Here is a 19,317-nt window from a genome sequence, read left to right on the forward strand (position 1 = left end):
GTGTTTGTTCTGAGCTATCAAAACTCGACTAGAACAGCACAGAGCTGTAGTTCTAGTCCCGGAGCATCGGATGACCGAACCATCAGACGTTGCAATCTGATTCAATAGCTACAGAGGAGTGTCGGGAGAGTGGAACCGAGCGAGCCAGGGGCTCGCTACACATTTGGGTTACCTTTTCATGTATATTTCAAGCATTGCCTTTCAGCATTGAAGGGTACCTTGAAATGGGGAGATTTGGTTCAATTTTTAGGAGGAGCCACTACACCAATTTCTTCCTTTTATAAGTGTCTGGAAGCAGGGTACATTAGTACAAAGAGTTATGCCCCGTATACACGGTCGGATTTTCCGATGGACAATGTCCGATCGGAGCGTGTTGTCAGAAATTCCGACCGTGTGTGGGCGCCATCGGACATTTTCCATCGGATTTTCCGACACACAAAGTTGGACAGCAGGAGATAAAATTTTCCGAAAAAACAAAATCCGATCGTGTCAATTCCGACCGTGTGTGGCCTGTTCCGACGCACAAAGTGCCACGCATGCTCAGATAAAAAATTCCGACACGGGACAGCTCGTTCTGGTAAACTTAGCGTTTGCAATGGATACAGCACTTTCGTCACGCTGCAATGTTCAAAATGGTTTAATACAGCGCACTCTCTTCTTCTTTATAATGTGACAAGAATTAAGTAGTTTTGCTGCTCATATTCACACACACTTCTCACAAACTTTTATTTGTGTTTTTTTAGTGGGATTCCCTGAATATATTGTTATTAGTTGTCACATCTGACAGTTTTATATATTTTTTTTTTTTTTTTTTTGGATTTTAAGCCTTTTTTTTTCTTTAATGTTTGGATTTTTTCCAAGGCTGATCTTTGTTCAATATTATTTTTATTTTTACTCCAGAATATTTTTGGGTGTGTTTTGTGTGTCAAGTTACCCCAACACCATTGATATCTTTTATTATTTAATCTCCAGGAGATTGTTTGGTGTTGGTGTCCCTTGTTCATTTCACATTGTATATTTGAAATGTACCTGAATCCTCACAAACAAACTGTCCTTTTTGAAGTAAAACACATAGGAGAGTATAATTCAAAACAAAAATCCTTTATTAAGGGATCAGAACCAAACAAAGAGGAAGGCAACACTGGATCAACAGGAGAAATTAGCGAAGCCTGGGACCCCCACGGCAGACATCAATTTTGGTGGCCTGAGGAGTCCATATGTAAGGGAGGCCAGTCTGGTCCGGGATTCGCAGAGATCTAGAAAGCAGCAGATGACATCTGTGTCCCCAGGCTGTGGTACCACAAGAGGCTGCATCTTTTGGCCGACCAGACTGAACCCAGGGCAATCACTGTCTGGTCTTCCTTCCACGCTTCCTTCCCGGCTGTGGCTGTGCAGTTGGAGATGTGGCAGGAGGAGGAGTAGGACCTGGTGGAGGAGGAGGACTGGGGGGACCTGGAGGAGGACTGGGGGGACCTGGAGGAGAGGGAGGAGGAGGAGGAGGACCTGCAGGAGGAGGAGGAGGACCATCCCAAAGATGTGTGTGAGGTGTAATTTGGCCCCTCATACCTTTCTCCAGAGCCTCCAATATGAGGGCCTCACACATGGCTTTTTGGCCCTCCTCCATCCTCTGCATTTTATAGGCTATGAAGGCAGCAATGTTCTCCTGTATGGTGTGGGGTGCTCCCAGGACCTCTATAGCCCTCTAAAAGAATGCTATAGCAGCCTCCTCTAGGGTACTCCTCCTACTGCCACTTTCTCTTTTCAGGGGTGGTGGAGGGACCTTGATATCAGCCAGCCGGCTCGGCCCGGCCACCTCCTGGCTGAGACTTCCCTGTGTATGAAAAAGGGACATGGTTTTAGTTTTTGCATCATCAATCACAATCCTAAATGAGTACTCCCAACTAACATCTAGTTAACATCATTGATTGGACAAGCAGAAATATTTAGAGGAATGCTATACCTGGCTCAATCTGGGCTCCTCCACATGTGGCCTGGAAGTCCCAGGTTGGGCGTCAGAAGCCTCAGCCGGGGGGGAAGGAAGCGTGGAAGGAAGACTGGAGAGGGATGGCCTGGGTTCAGTCTGGCCTGCCAGAAAGTGCAGCCTGTCGTAGTACAACATCCTGGGGACATAGATGTCATCTGCTGCTCCGGATCTCTGTGAATCCAGGACCTTCTTGCGCTCCCTTAGATATGTGCTCCTCAGGCCACCAATTAATTTCTTTAAATAGGTGATGTCTGCCGTGGGGGTCACCTGCTTCACAATTTCACACAATTGCTCCAGTGCTGCCTTCCTCTTTGCTTGGTTCTTGAAATGGGGGTGTTTAATCTCACACAGACAGGGCAGCTCACTTAGCATCTCTATGAATACTGACATGAAGTCATTGTCTTTCATTAAGATATCCATGTTCACTGCAAGACACAACACAAGACAAAGCCTAATGTCAGACAAAACTCTCCTAATCTTGTTACAATATAGGCCTCAATCTAGAAGCAGTATAGGCACAAGTTTGTCTCTTACCTTCGTTCTTATGATCGGCGCGTCCAATGCTCCTTCCTCCGCTCACAGATCGTACGTAATACGCACGCGTGTTACGCTTTATACACACTGCGCATGCGTGTAACTCCGCCCGCCCCTGACGTTCTTTCTAGTGTATTCCCCGCCCCTTTTCGTTCGGCGCAGTGAGTGAAGAGCACATGGCGGAGTTACAACAGGTGCGTGCTAATTCTAGCAACGAGGAGGAGGAGGAGGAAAGCCCGGATCCAGGCACGTCCCGATCCAGAAGGAGACGTTTTAAGGCCACAAATATGTCGTTTGGGGAGATGTTGGAGATGGTCGACATCATGAGGAAGTCCGACTATGACGGAAAATTTGGGCCTTACCCCAACCCGAACATCCAAAAGGCCAAGATCATGGCGAAAGTGGTCAGGAGTCTTGAGAGGAATTTTGGGGTACGAAGATCTAAAGATCAGCTCAGGAAGCGGTGGTCAGACCTGAAGTTGAGAGAGCCAGAGCAGTACTGAAAGATCCGGAGAGTGCTGCAAAAAAGTAAGTAGTTGTGCTGTGTTCCTATTCTTTCTGTCTTTATTACGTTCGTTCTGCTCCATATGCTTTTATTAATTGTAACGTTTAAAAAGGTCAACTTTAATGTTCATGGGCCCATTATTCATTCGTATCAAACATTTTTCTTTCGGCCTCTAGAACACCATTGTTTAGGCCATATGCATTTTCACACATTTTTGGGGGCCTACTTGGATGCCAAATATTTGTTTGTGTAGATGGGTTTGTTACTAGACTGAAATGCAAACTAGATTGTGTGTAAGGAGAGGACACTCAGCAGCTGTTTTCACATCTGGACACTGGAGCACTAGTGTGGGACACAAGAACACCATTTTTATTAGGGGGGGCCACACAGGTGCTCCAGTGTATACTATAGGGGGGGCTACATCTGTGAAGCTTGTACTAAACAGGTAAAGTATTGCAGCTTGACAAAGGTCAATAAAAAAAGTACATCTTGGAACTCTGCTAAAATAGACAATTGTACCCCACTTCCAAGCAATGTTTCCTATTTCTAGTTCTGCCATCAAATATCTGTGTGCTAATTATACCATTTTTGTTTTACATAGGGGAGAAAAGACTCGGACACCCCTCATCCCAGGAGACCAGAGACCCCCCCCCCCTCTGGAAGAAGGGGAAATACCAACCCAAGAAGCTGAGCAGGAGGAAGAAGAAGACGTGGTGGAGATTGGCACCACAACAGGTGAGTGTCTGCGACCACAGGCTCAGGTAAAAGAGATGGATGGTGGCAGATTTTTGAGACCTTTTTTTTTGTTCTTTATCTCTTTTTAGGTGATCGTGATCCAGAACGCTTTACATCTGAAAGTGCCCAGATACTGATCGGGGAGATCATGGGGTGTAATCTCCAATTGCAAAACATCCAGCAACAAATCAGTGATGTTATTAAAAAAAATAATAACATCATTGATGTTTTGGGGCGAATTTAAACCCCACAAAATCACCTGTTTTATCGTACGAAAATTTTTTCAATGTTTAGAAAAGCCAAATTTGGAGGATGCACACAGTGTGCCAACATGTGCTATCTGCCATCACGGGAGATCAATGGACGCATTTTGGGGGTGCAACCCCTTCCTCAATTATAAAGTAGCGTTGAGGAAGGGCTTGCTCCCCCTAAACACGTCCCTTGATCCCCCCTGATGCCAGATAGCACATGTTGACATTCGTAAATTGGTGTGCATCTTCCAAATCTGGCTTTTCCAGGGGTGATTTCCCCCCATCTGAACGCTATATCAAACCCAGTTCCTAAATACTGATGTCTGATATAGCCTTCAGGTTTTACCTAATGTGAACTTTGTAAGTTCAAGTTTTTTGGCTTTCTTGTTGGTTTTACACAGGCCTGTTTTATCTGAAATGGATATTTCGATTTTTGATAATGCTACTGCAAACATTGTTATACAACAAACATGTTAGTTTGTTTTAAAAACCATTGGGAAATGCACATGTGATTGTGCAGGTATAAAAAAGTGCCTTACTCAAGAATGTGTGGATTATTGTCTCAACACTACAACACTTTTGGGGTGATGTAATTGCTGTTTTATGCAAAAATGGGGGTTATTTCCTAAGGGCAAATACACTTTGCACTACAAGTGCAGGTTCAGTGCAGTTGAAAGTGCACTTGTAGTGAAATGTGTTTTTGCATTTAGGAAGTACCAGCCAACACTGATTTTTATAAGGTTACCCAATCACGACATTTTCTGCACTCAACACATTTCTGTCAGGGTCAGCTAAAACAAACACAAGCAGTAAATGTCCACAAAGAATTTCTTTTGGTTGTTTTTTATTTGAAAAAGGTGTCACAGATTGTCTGGCATATTGATAGCCCCCCTACCCGCAAAGAACTCCAGGTAGCGTAACCGGACATCACGGGCATTCAGGGAGGGCAAGCCAGGACGGCCACTTTCAAGCGCCGTCAGTGTTGATGGATTAGGGATTCCGGCCTCAGGCCCAACTGAGCCAGCATAGTTGGCTGAATGTTTTCTTAAAAAATTATGGAGAACACAGCAGGCAAGTATTATATGGTTCAGTTTATACTCCGCCATATGGATGGGTGTCAGAAATAATCGGAATCGGCTGGCCAGGATTCCAAATGTGTTCTCCACCACTCTTCGGGCTCTGGCCAGCCGGTAATTAAAAACCCTCTGTTCCGGGGTGAGGGTCCTCATCGGGAATGGCCGCATCAGGTGGTCCCCCAGCGCAAATGCTTCATCAGCAACGAACACAAATGGGAGACCTTCAACATTGTCCTCTGGAGGTGGCAAGTCCAAGCTGCCATTCTGGAGACGCCTGTAGAACTCCGTCTGGGCGATCACTCCACCATCGGACATCCGGCCATTCTTCCCCACGTCCACATACAAGAACTCGTAATTAGCCGACACCACCGCCAACATCACTATACTATTAAACCCCTTGTAATTATAATAGTACGACCCTGAGTTGGGTGGTGGGACGATGTGGACGTGTTTCCCATCAATTGCCCCTCCGCAGTTAGGAAAGTCCCACCGCTGGGCAAAGTGGGAGGCCACAGTCTGCCATTCCTGTGGCGTTGAAGGAAACTGTTGAGGAAAAAACAATAAACATTACTATTTTTTCACAGAAACATGGCAAGCAGATTAGACACAAACATTATGGGGCAACCTCCAGATAGCATTTACTAAGGGGAATTTAACAACAACAAAGTATAAGATACACCTATCATATTCCCCCTCCCCCCTCTCATGGGCCATTTCTAACATTATAGGGGGGGGCTCTTGGACAGGTAACCCTCTTCACTTCATTGAGAGATGAATGCCTAAATACAGGGTATTACTTGGAACAGCCCCTCCTTAGTTACACTATTGGCAGACCACTGGACAGGTAAGAAGTGTCATAATACAAAGATATAAATACACACTGTACACATTTGAGGACATTTGAACATTCTGCTATTACCTATCAAGATAATAATAGGATACAAAAACTTTAAACAGTACCATTGGAAAGTATACAGGCAGGCCCTTGCACTACATGCTTTGGGGAATTCATCCATAAATCTGACCAGTAAAGAGGTGGGTATAGTGTGTATGGGTTTGGCAAAGTCAGCAGATTGAGGATAGAGAATTGTGATCAGCTGACTTAGCAGTTGGGGGGAGGGAGGGTTACAAAAAATTTGGGGACACCACAAAAAAAAAGCCTCTGGCACTCTACCTGAATTTAAATCAAAAATAACATTTCCAAACATTTTAGGGGGTGTTTGGGGTAAAGCACTACTATGGAGCTGATAAAATACATTGTTAAGTGACTACATGAGGTGAATATAGGCCAGGAAAGACCATGCTGGAGAGGTTATTGAAGGGCAAATATGTATGAAGGACATAAAATAATAATTACCTAAAAATCCAGCATGCATGAGAACAAAGGGGACATTCACAGCATATTACAATCATGGTAATTAGGGAATGAGGGAAGAAATACAATATATTATCAAACATTCAATACAATAAAATGTGATATAAAAGGATAAAAATCTTACCTTCATATACTCCTTCTGCAGGACCTGAATGATGGCAGAACAGGTCTCTGGGATAATGATCCCCAGAGCCTGGGGGGAGATGCCTGTCGAGAACTTGAGGTCCTGCAGGCTTCTCCCTGTGGCCAAATACCGCAAGGTAGCGACCAACCTCTGCTCCGGAGTGATGGCTTGCCTCATGCAGGTATCCTGCCTGCTAATATAGGGGGTCAGCGAAGCCAACAAACGGTGAAATACGGGGTCCGTCATCCTGAGAAAGTTCCTGAAATCATCAGGATTATTCTCACGGATCTCACGGAGCAAAGGCATATGACAGAACTGGTCACGCTGAAGCAACCAATTCTTGGTCCATGAACTCCTCCCCACCCTGTTCATGGACTGGACTTGTGTCAAGGTCAGGACCCCAACACCAAGCCCCCGCACAGCACGAACTCTACGAGGAGTACGCATACGAAACATGGCTAGAAAACGGTCGGCTGCTCAGAACGAAGTAACAGAACGCACTGAAGAACAGCAAGGCCTAGGAAGAGCGACCTGAAAAACAGCAACAAGCGGGCAAGATCGCACAGAAAACTCTGATACGAACTGACTGCACGCACTGAAGAGCAGATACAAACCCACAAGCACAAACTTAATGGCAGAAAACGATCTGAAAGCCACGAGTCTGAAAAAGCGCGAATCGTCTCTCACCAAACTTTTACTAACACGAGATTAGCAAAAGGAGCCCAAAGGGTGCCGCACTTGGTTCTGAACCGGCCTTTTCTAGTCTCGTCGTACGTGGTTTACGTCACCGCGTTCTTGGCGATCGGAAATTCTGACAACTTTGTGCGACCGTGTGTAGGCAAAACAAGTTTGAGCCAACATCCGTCGGAAAAAATCCTAGGATTTTGTTGTCGGAATGTCCGAACCAAATCCGACCGTGTGTATGGGGCATTAGAAGCAAATAAAGATAAAGACACCCATACTGTAAAAAAGTTCTTTATTGTCAAAAATATAAAATGTAAATACACCAGCCACGTTGTTTAGAGATATACTGTAGATCATTTGTCAGTCACAACAACCCTTCACCCAACACGGTTTCCCTGTTCTCATGATGGACTATCAAATTACAATGCTTGCCTGCCAGCTGCTTTATTTACATTTGCAGCAGGGGTTTGGGCAGGTGAACTGGTCAAATATGCCAAGATTTGTGTGTCCTCATACTTGTTGCTTATTTATATGAGCACATTCAAGTTCTTTTAAAATGTTATTATTTTGCCAGAACACAAAAAATAAATAGATTAAAAAGAATGTCTAACCATCATTGAGTTGTCTAGAAAGACAACTCACATAGGACACTGGCACTGGAGCATCATCAATATGGTAATTATGATAAGCTAGTTTGGAGAACTTTGGGTGATGCTCATAAGTAGGTCATTCCCTTGTGCTGTTTTTGTGCCCTCCAATCTTATCTTTCTGGAACCAACCAGAAATATTTGTGTGATATTGTATGAGATATAGCCCTTTCATAAATGCATTACAGGAGCACATTTGCCACTCTTTGAATACACTTTGAGCCAGCCATTTCCTCTCTGTTATGTTCATGAAGATTTCTATCTTATGTATCCACTGAGGACAAAAAAGTTTGTTTTCCACACTGTCACTGGCTATTTTTACAACAAGCAGACCAGGTAGTTTTCATTTAATTCTTCTTGCCTAAATGTTTACCTTAACAATGTTTTCACCTTTAAAAGACATGGTAATTGACATACAATCCAACTCCTGAACAAGATACGTAATTATTTTTTAGCCTTGCAACAACAGCACTGTCACAGACAGATAAAACCATGCTTTCTTTTATTGCAACGTGGACAAGCTTAAATGAATACAGTCATTGAGATCCAGTATTACAGGAGGGCAATTGTGAGATTAAAAACAAGTCAGTCATTATAAAGGCTTGATGCAATTCACTTTTTCAATTGTTCTACATGAAAAGTGGTTTCACTCTCTTTTTTCTATTGATATAAGATGAGAACATTTTGTTTTCTAAAAGTCTATTGTATCCAACCGACTTGGAAAGAAAACTATTCAAATCAAATCTATGCTTTAAACTTCAATCATTTTATTACTATGATTATATTATTTAATTGGTCCATCCAGAAAGCCTATAAAACATGATTCTAAAGTCAGATACTTTTGGTCAGTTTGTGTTTCAAAGGCGATTCTAGATACTTTGTTCTAGGTGTTGAATTTAAAGACTAAGCAGGGTATACATATATCAAAATTCATCTGGTTCAGCAGGAACTGGCCAAATTCCAATGTGTGTGTTCCCCTCTCTGTTCAACAGAAGCCAGTTTAACAACCAACATTTTTTTAACAATCCTGCTGCAGAACCAGCATTCGATCTGCCGCTGCAGCCAATGGCTCCAGCACTGATCAGTGTATTCTGGCAGGGGGAGTCCCCTGCTGTCGGAATACAATAGCACATTGCTTGTGTGGATGTAGGGATCTGTCAGCTTTTTTTTCCAACCTGCTGCATGTATAAGCAGCTTAAAGTCCTGTTTTTTTTAAATAACAAATATGTTATACTTACCTGTGGTTTTGCACAGGGCAACCTGGATCTTCCTCTTCTCGGGTCCCTCTTTACTGCTCCTGGCCCCTCACTCCTGTCGAGTGCCCCCACAGCAAGCAGCTAGTTGTGGGGGCACCCGAGCCGAGCTGCAGCTCTGTATGTCCATACAGTCACTGAGCGGCCATTCAGACCGGCCTCCTCTCTCTCCTGATTAGCTAACTGACTTTGATTGACAGTCACAGGAGCCAATGGTGCTGCTGCTGTGTCTCAGCCAATCAGGGGGGAGATTCCCGGACAGCCGAGGGACTCGTGGACATTGCTGGACAGAGATGAGGCTCAGGTAAATATTAGGGGGGCTGGGGAGGCTGCTGCACACAAAAGGCTTTTTATCTTAATGCACATGCATTAAGATAAAAAACCTTCTGCCTTTACAACTCCTTTAAGTTTGTTTTTGAATAGGCTAATTATGGGCAAATTGCATTAGGCAGTCAATTCTGTACATGTATGCAAACACACCAGATATATGGGAAGAGGAGATAGAAATGTTTAGCATCAGTAGTCTTTGATATTTTGCCAATGTATGACAAAATCAGGGTAATTTTTGCTCAGCTGCATTGTTCAGCATCTCACACTTGATGATGAATACTGTATGATATTTGGTTTGTCCTATCTTTTAAAAGAATAAACCTAAGGCAGGCCATAGATGATGTAATTTTCTTTTCTGCAACTATGGGTCGATTCCCCCATCAACACTGTCAGTATTGATGGGAAAAACCCTCCTATGAAGCTATTGTGTTCTACCAGCAGGGGGAGCACGGGGAGCTGTCCCTGCTGGAGAACACAATGATTATTGCTAGCAGCTATAGCCACTGGCAATAAATGCTTGCTGAAAATTCGACATGCTGGTTATACCCAAGTCGTGGATGGATCAATCATCTATGACCGGCTTTACACCAATATACTTATCTGACAGTGTACTGTTAGGTCAAGTTTATTACAGCGTGACAAAATAAGGGTTGATTTACTAAAGGCAAATAGACTGTTTACTTTGTAGGAGAAGCTGCATTTGCAAGGGAATTTTGCTTAGTGAATGTAATGAATCTCTGCTGGCTTTCATCATCCAATGACGTGCAAGCATTTTTTTTTCCTTGCATTCATTAAGCTCTGGGGAAAAGTCCTTTGCAAAGAGCAAATTCCCTTGCTAAGTAAACAGCTTGTTTGCTGTTAGTAAATCCACCCCATTGTAACAGAGGAGGTGCTACAGACTTCCTGACATTGCTCTAGACATAATCCCCTGATCTGCTTGAGTTTATGATAAATAGTGGCAGGTCAAGTTGTATTTTGAACTTAAGCAGAAACAAAGCAACAACAAAGCAATTTAAGTAATAGAGAACAATCTTCCCCATCACAATAATACAGGGTTGAGCAATTTGCTTCCAAAAATGCTATATCGAATGTATTTGGAATAGATGTCCCGTCTATGTCCATATGACAGGTGCAATTAAACTAAGTCTCAGAGAACCATTTTCTGTGGAAATATGACTTCTATTTTGCAAGTAATCACATAAAAATTAACTTTGAACCTAGAAAAGAAACCTCTCTTCTTTCTACTGAAAAGTTTGCCTTACATGAATTAAGGTGAAATTAAAGTAAAACTCCTTTTGTTTAAGTTTTGTGTGTAGTGGGGTAGGGGTGTGGTACTCCATGCAGCCTTTCCCATTGTCCATAACTCTGGTGGAGAGGTCTTCCCTCATGACTTGTTAGTTTCAATAGTTTTTATTGAATTTTATAACAACAGGTAAAACAAAAGGAGAGAAATACTATACAGGTAGTAGTCGTATACATAGAAATGTGCTATTATTGTTCTAATGTAAAAACTTTTCACATCAATAACATCTTAACTGGAATTATATATATATATATATATATATATATATATATATATATATATATATATATATATGTAAGGTAGCAAGACAGGATTAATATTGGTATATTTCTAAATGTGCATCTCCTCCACCCGGCACCCCAATGGGAACACTCTGTGCCTCGGTAGATGAGCGCATACTCTGTTAACATCATCCTATCTCTATTACCTCCACGTAGACTTAGTTGTGTATTTCAGATGTAATTGTACCAAGGTAATGTTATGCTTCAACTCTATGTAAAACAATAATTATATGAAGAGGTGGTAAAGAGGCAGTTTTACTTAAAAAGGAAAAAAAGAAAAAAAGATATCTAGTATAAATATATAAGGAATGCATGCCTTGGGGACGGGATTGGGATGTGGCAATGCTTACTTGCTATGTATGTATACTTGTGAGTTGTAGGTTTCTAGTGGTCTATAGATTATAGTGGAAAGAGTCTTCTTCTTTTTTCTTTTTTTTTTCCTTTCTTCCCTCCCTCACTTGGTGCTAAATGTATGATACCAATCCATCCATGGTTTCCAAATCAGACTTTTGGATGTGTAAGCGCCCTGGGAGGCGGCAAACATAAGTTCGTATGAAATGTGAAGATTAGTGGTTCTGATCACGTCACTAAGAGTTGGTGTTTAAACTTTTAACATTCTTCTCGTCAACTCAAGACAAGCACTGGTAAGGATCTGGGTGACTATATGTCTCATAGAGTGAGGTACCGTATCTATTCCCAAGGATAGAATAGCCATGTTGGAGGTATGATAGGATTGGGCTTTGGTAATATGCTCTATGAGATGGAAGACATCGGACCAATAGGTTCTCAATCTTGGGCATGACCAAAATATATGTATAATGGAACCTCTTTGGCCACACTTTCTCCAGCATAGTGGAGATATATGGGGGTTGAATCCTGCTAATCGTGTAGGGGTTAAGTACCATCTTAAGAGTATATTTTGGTATAGTTCCCACAAGTTAACACTTCTGGTGGCTTTGTATATGGACGAGATTGCTTGTTTCCATTGCTCTAGAGTGTAGGATATATTGAATTCAATTTCCCAAGTCCTCATAGAAGGTGTCTTGCTGAATATTGATTTCTGGTGCAAAAGGTTATAAAATAAGGAGATGTCTTTGATGGAGGTCGTAGGATTTGTAAAATATAGATCAACCTTCCATAAAATATTTGTATTGGTATCATTAATAGAGGACAGTAAATGTGATATTTGTAAATACGCATAATATTCTTTGGAATCTAAATTGTGTTCCAGTTGAATTGCTCTAAAAGTCTTTATTGTAGGGCCTATGTAAAGATCTTCAACTGTTTTAAGGCCTTTGGATTCCCAATGTTTAATATTTATATTTGGTATCAGCAATTGTAAACTGGTGATAGGAAGGGGAATGGATTTCAGAGGTGTATCAGTGACAGGAGTGTTTAGGAATGTTTTCCATGTGTTAATAGATGCTTCCATTGTGGGTGAAAGTTTGGGGGGAGAGTGTGGCATCATTCTGCTGGCCAATATTAGGTCATATAATCTATGATTAGAAGATTGGAAAGATTCCAATTCTTGCCATCTTGAGATATGATTTCCAGGAAACCAGTATTTTAGTTGGGCCAAAATTGCCACAAGATAGTAGTCCTTCAGTAGGACATGTCCCACTCCTTCTGTCATTCTAGATTTTATAAGTTTATGGAATGCACATTTAGCCTTTTTTCCTTGCCCAAGGAATCCATTAACCATGGATTGTGCTCTGACAAAGAAACTATCTAGGATTGGTATTGGAAGGGCCCTGAATAAATAAATGAATTGGGGGAGTATCATAATTTTAAAGGCCACAAGACGGCCGGACCATGTGAATTCTGCTCTCTTTATTGTTTGCAGTTTTTGGTTTAGGTTTAGTAAAAAATGAGTATAGTTTGTTTCTGCTATTCTTTTAGTATCAGCTGTTAGTGTTATTCCTAGATATTTTATCCCTTCTGTAGTCCACTTGTACGGAAATTGTGATTTAAGCTTATTGCTAGTAGTACTGTCTATTCCCAAACCTAAAACATATGATTTATTTTCATTGACTTTGTAATATGAGATTTTGTTAAATAAGTTTAATGCCTCATGTGCCGCTGCAAGGAAAGAGTCCACCTCTGTCAATATCATGATAATGTCATCTGCGGATAAACTTATAGAGGGAGTATCATTACCAACGGGAAATTCTTTTATATTTGGATGACTTCTAATATATATGGCTAGGGGTTCCATTCATAAGTTAAAGATTAGAGGGGACAACAGGCATCCTTACCTTGTACCATTTGATATACTGAAAGGTTTTGAGATAGTTCCAGATATATAGACCTTGGTGGACGGACTAGAGTATAGAGCCATAATGGCAGAGAGGATAGGTCCCACAAAATCAAATGATTCTAATACTTTGGTTAGGTATAGCCAATGTATCCGGTCAAAGGCCTTCTCCGCATCCAACGCCAGAAGCAGAGAAAGCCTCTGGTGCACCCCCGCCATATGGACGATATTAATCATGCCTCTAGTTGCATCCGAAGTTTGTCTATATTTTGTAAAGCCTGTTTGATCAGGGTGGATAAGGTTAGGCAGAATGTCAACTAGACGTAGTGCTATGATCTTGGCATATAATTTAAGATCAATGTTTAGTAAAGATATTGGCCTAAAATTTGAAGGAGAGGTGGGCTTCTTCCCCGGCTTTGGCAAGGCCACAACTAAAGCCTCTAGCATTTCTGGAGGGAAAGAGGCAGAGGCAGCTGCTGAACTAAACATATGAGTCAAGAAGGGAGTCAGTAAGGTCTTAAATTCTCTATAGTATTCTCCACAGAAACCGTCCGATCCTGGAGATTTATTCGTAGGGAGTGAGTCAATGGTTTTATGTATTTCTGCATCGGTAAATAGTTGGTTAGGAGATTGGATCTGGTGTGTAGTTAGTTTCGGTATGGATAATTTACCTAAAATGTCATTAATTGCGTCAGGGGTGGGTTGAATAGTGGATGGGTCGTCTTTTAAATTGTAAAGAAATCTATAATAGTGGCTAAAAGCATCAGCAATTTTTTGTGGGTGATATTCTTTTTGATTGGTGGATGGATGTATTATAAATGGTATTCTCGATTTATACCTATGACCTTGAATATTCTGTGCTAAAAAATTTCCTGCCTTATTTCCGTTCACATAATAAGTCATTTTGAGTCTCTTAGTGGCTTTCTCAAAATTTTCTAATAGGTATATTCTCAATTCGGATCTAAGTTGTGTTAACTTTTGGGATATATTTTGGGAGTAATTTTTTTTTTTTTGGGTTTCCAATTCAGAGATATGTTTTAACAATTCAGTCAGTCGTTGCTGCCTCTGTCTTTTCACCCTTGCACTCAGTTGTATAAAAATGCCCCTTATGAATGCTTTGTGGACGTTCCATAATGTAAAAGGGCTTTGTAAAGAGCCCGTATTTTCAGCAAAAAAATTAGTTAAATGGCTGTTAATCCGTTCCTTAAAGTCTTGTTGCTGTAGCAAGTAAGTGTTAATTCTCCAAATTGGGCTGGGTCTGGGAGAAGCAGAATCCGATAATGTCAGTACTATAGACACGTGGTCTGACCACATTATAGAGTTGATAGATACTGCTTTGGTACCTAATAAAACATGTTGATCCACTAAGAAGAGATCAATTCTTGTATAAACTTTATGCGGTGCAGAAAAAAATGTAAAGTCTTTTTCGTTGGCATGAAAGCAACGCCAGGCGTCATATAAATTATACTTGTGGAGGGAAGCTGATAGCATAGGAGTGTAGCGGATGGATTTAGATGTAGAGTATATTGATGGATCCAGGGTAGCATTAAAATCAACGCACAGTATAAGCGGACCTCTTTGACACTTTCTAATTTTTCTCATTAATTTGTTAAAGAAGTGTACTTGATGCTTATTAGGGGAGTAAACAGTTACTAGGGTGTATATTGAAGAGTTCAGTTCGCATATCAGAATTAGGTATCTACCCAGAGGATCTTGGATTTCCTGATGTAGAGTGAATGCTACAGAATCTCTTATGGCTATTAATATGCCTTTCGTTTTAGAATCCGCATTGGCAGTGAAAACATGCGGGAAGCTTTTGTGGGTACATTTCGGCGGTGCTTGGCTGCAAAAGTGAGTCTCTTGAGCACATAATATATCTCATTGATGTGACAATGCTTCTTGCCATAGTGATTTGCGTTTCACGGGGTGATTGAGCCCCTTAGCATTAATGGAGATTATGTTAATAGGCATTGGTTTTATATGAGGTAAGCTTTAAAATTAAGACCATCATCTCAATTTCAGTACTTAGTCCACACAAGCTTGGTGCAATTAGGATGCTATGTGTTAGTGTAGACTTACTTGTGTAGGTCATAAGAAAGGTTATCTTTTGGCGTAAAATAGATTGTTCAGCCTTGGAGGTCAAATGGAGAGCTGATTCCCATAGTAGAAGCTTCTGTTGTCTTTCCTGTGTGGAAGAAGTGGGAGTGTGGGTAAAGCAACGCTGCCTACATCCCAAAAACAACGACAAGAACATAGAAAAAAGATAGAGTATAACCAAAAAGAAAAACAAAGGGTTGTTAACTTTCAACTTTGGTACATCGCAATTGATGCAACATATATGGGGGGTAAAAAATACCCAAGGACAGTAGTTTGCTGTTACATGTAACTGGGGGATAAGTTCAATATTGAGGACATTAGTCAGGGACTAAAAGAAAAGAATATAGTCCATCCTTATTTGTTCAGGAATGAGAGGTGGCATTTTTTGCTGTAACCATTTTCCATTCTTGTGATAAGTGGCGCGGAGTGCTAGTGGCCGCAGTTCCTTTCGGGGGGTCAGGGAGGATACCTCACTCTTTCAGAAGGTTGATGCCCTTCTCCAGGGATGTCACTGTGTAAGTGCGGTTGCCCTTAGTGATAGTTATCTTTGTGGGATACCCCCATCTGTACACAATTTTATGGTTGCGTAATACTTTCGTCACTGCATTCAAGCTTTTATGTTTTTGCAGGGTGTACTGTGACAAGTCTGCAAAAAATTGCAGATTGTGATACTGTGACGGAATCTGCTCTTGTCTTCTCATTGTGGACATGAGTTGTTCTTTTACATGAAAGAAATGCAGCCTGAGTATTACGTCTCTAGGTATCAGGTCTGGCAAGTGGGACGGCTTAGGCAGATGATGAATTCTGTCAATGGTAATGTCTAAGTCCGTAAGACTTGGTATAAGAGATTTGAACAAAGTGGCAGTGTATGGGCCCAGATCCTGTTGTTGCACAGATTCAGGGATCCCCCTAATTTTTAAATTGTTCCTTCTGGATCTGTCCTCCATGTCTGCAAGCTTTGCTTTGATCCATTCATTGTCTGCTTCAGTTTCCTCCTGAGCGTCGACCAAGTCATTAATAGTGGAAGCACATTCCCCCATTTTTGTCTCTATATGATCCACTCTATTCCCCACATCCTGTATATCTCTGTTCATACGGTGCATATACACTGCCATGCCAGATTGTAATGTGCTTCTCAAAGATAGAAGCATCTCTTTTAATACTGTGTCCAGTACTGGTTGGTTTTGTGTGGGGAAAGATTCGATCAACTCTGGGAGTTCTCTGGTGTCCTCCCCAGAATCTGAGACCGGGCTCCCTGTATTATGGAATCCGTCAGCATCCAGCCTGTTTTGGCTGGACTGCAGGTGGATGGGGAGGGTGGATATTACATCTTATCCCTTGGGGAGCCTTTATTTTGAGAACGATTACCTGTTTGAGATGATCGTTGTTGTGCTGGGGCCGCCGGCGAGGAGTAGGCCTCGGTGCCATCTTGCCCATCTGCTTTGCTGTTTGGGGGATAAAAGTCCGTGAGACACTGGACCTTCCCTTCTTTTCTCCGCTTCCTGGACATAGTTGTGGGGTCTCCAAGCTTGCCCGCTGCCAGACCGTGTGGTTTTCAGTTTTGGATGGTTGTTATGTGCCGCTACTGTCCCTATCTCGCCGGAGCTCCGGTCTCACACGTCCATCCGGCTTGCACGCTAGGCCCCCCTCATGACTTGTTTTACAGCAAAGGACTCTTCTGTGAACTGGACACTTTTCAGTTAACTCCACCCTTTCTCTGGACTGCATTCTCAAAATGAACTCATAATGCTAATTTTCCAGAGAAGATAACAAGAAAGCTGAGCTCACCACAGATTATTATTAAACAGGATTTATATAGCGCCAACAGGTTGCGCAGCGCTTTACAACATGAGGGCAAACAGTACCGTTACAATACAATACAATTCAATACAGGAGGAATCAGAGGACCCTACTCATTAGAGCTTACAATCTAGAAGGGAGGGTCAAGTGAAACAAAAGGTAATACCTGTGGGGGATGAGCTGATGGAGAAAATTAAAATACAGTTATGTGTGGGTAGGATAGGCTTCTCTGAAGAGGAGGTTTTTCAGGGATTGTCTAAAAGCAGATCTCTGATTGTCATGTTAGGGCTGGGAGGTTGTATTTCTACATGGGACAGAGCCAGTGGTAAACACCCCTCAAAGGAACAAACACTGGAGTTGATTTACTAAAAATTGAGAGTGCAGCTGTGCATGGTAGCCAATCAGCTTCTAACTTTAGCTTGTTCAAAAAAAAAAAAAGGGGAAGCTGATTGGTTTTTATACAGAGCTGCACTTTGCATTCTTCCTACTCAAAACAATAAAGCTTCTCTTCAAAGTAAATTGTTCACTGCTACAATATCTATATTGATCGTTTATATATATTGTATTTTGCCTTGTCATATTTTTGTCATTAAATTAAAACTGCGTGATGAAATTAATGGATGTTTTACATAGATGATTTTCCTGACTTCCACAGATAGTACTAGACAAAAGTCTCAGTTTACAAAGCTTTAACTTAAAGATAATACTCTTTAATGAACCCACATGACTGTAACTTTAAAATCTGTTTGGATTCAGCAGAAATTAACTTTCACTTTAAAAATAAATAAATAATAGTATTCGGGTTGGCTTTGTGAGTTGAGCCTATTGTTGCTTATTCACTCTAAAAAGCTATTAAAAGGGCGTTTTCAGTTTAGAGAATGGTCATTTAATCTTAAATTAGTCTAATTTCCTGCTTCACTCTTGATTTTTTGTGTTGTTTGCACACCTTTGTCATAAGAAATATTATATCATTTCAATGTGCCTCCTTCTTTTTGAATACCAATCTGAAAATCTGTGAACTATATTAGAACCTTATCTTACATGCCTTTGTTATAGCTTCTCCTTGTGCTCATTGTCTACTAGTAATGGTTTGACCTAAGGGCTCTCATGAAGGTTTTTGGTTTTTCTCATTTCTGCTATAACAGGAAATCAATGCATGTAACAAAAGTTTATCAGTGTTGAGCTAGACTGTTATCAACAGAGATGTGTTGATATAAATATGTATTTCCTGGGTCAATGAAAGGAGATGAATATTAGGTAATTAAATCTTTTGAAAAATACCAGACCAGGTTTTTCTGCTTGGTATATTGATAGCAGGTTGCTTATCTAGAAGTGTAGAGTGACAATTGAGTTAAATTCCAAAGAACTGTGCAGATAAGGCTGTCTTAAAGGAGAATCCACCTACCACGCAGACTTAAACATTGGGAGAAATCCTTGGAGGGTACCTAGTGGAGAGAGGATACAGGAAGACCAACAAAACCAATATATTCTTTGAAACAAGTGTACAGGAGGTGAGAGTTCTGAGAGCACAGTGGTGATATCAATACATACAAGCAGTGCCGGGACAAGATCACCCAGCTCCCAGGGCATAGAGCCAAACTGCGCCCCCTCCCCCCATTGAGTGCGAACTTAGGGCATGTTACCCCCAGCAGTCACCCGCTTGTCAAAATGCCTTGTATCAGAATGAGCTCCCTGGTGCCCGCATCCATACTGTAAACCACTGTGCACCCCTTGTCCCAACCCTGCATACAAGTGATACAGAAGCACATTTGCACTTGAGGTGACGGGAAATAAACTACACCAGAGACTCTTTTATTCTGGTTCATATGAACTTTTATTGCTATTACACTGATCATCGTTTTTTTATACATTTTATAAATTCAACAGCGTGGTATTATTAGAGTTGTGAGATTTGTGTGTATAATACATTGGTTTGCCTATGAACATGTTTGCATTTATATTACTTCGTATAGCTTGCACCTTAGTCATTGCTTATTTGCACAGTTTTGCACAAGTTTAGAGTTTTTTGATTGCATGAATATTAGTGTGTTTACATAATATTTACTTGAATATATTGCACAGGT

This window comes from Aquarana catesbeiana, linkage group LG08, assembly GCF_042186555.1.
Source record: "Aquarana catesbeiana isolate 2022-GZ linkage group LG08, ASM4218655v1, whole genome shotgun sequence".
In the NCBI taxonomy this organism is placed as follows: domain Eukaryota; kingdom Metazoa; phylum Chordata; class Amphibia; order Anura; family Ranidae; genus Aquarana; species Aquarana catesbeiana.